Genomic DNA, 324 nt, shown 5'->3' on the forward strand with positions numbered 1-324 from the left:
CAGTAATGGGAGACAGTGAGTTGTGGCCATGGAAATCTGCATTCGAGTCCCAACCTAACTGTTAACTTACCAAGGTGAGGTTAGGTGAAGGACTTAACTCTCCCTGAACCTCAGTTTCCCCATCTGTAAAGTAGGGGTATCTTAAGTTCTCTCTTCCAAGATCGGTGTGATGACTGAAGGGAATAATGTAAGCAAAGTGCTTAGTGCAGCACCTGGTAGCTGCTATTTCCTTATCCACTTCTGTATGTTGGAATGAGAACCAATCCAGTCAGTAAGTGAGTGAGGTTCTTTCACAATCCATCATCAACAATTCTCTGAGCTCAG

The sequence above is a fragment of the Bison bison genome, unplaced genomic scaffold, assembly GCF_000754665.1.
Source record: "Bison bison bison isolate TAMUID 2011002044 unplaced genomic scaffold, Bison_UMD1.0 scf7180017864378, whole genome shotgun sequence".
In the NCBI taxonomy this organism is placed as follows: Eukaryota; Metazoa; Chordata; class Mammalia; order Artiodactyla; family Bovidae; genus Bison; species Bison bison.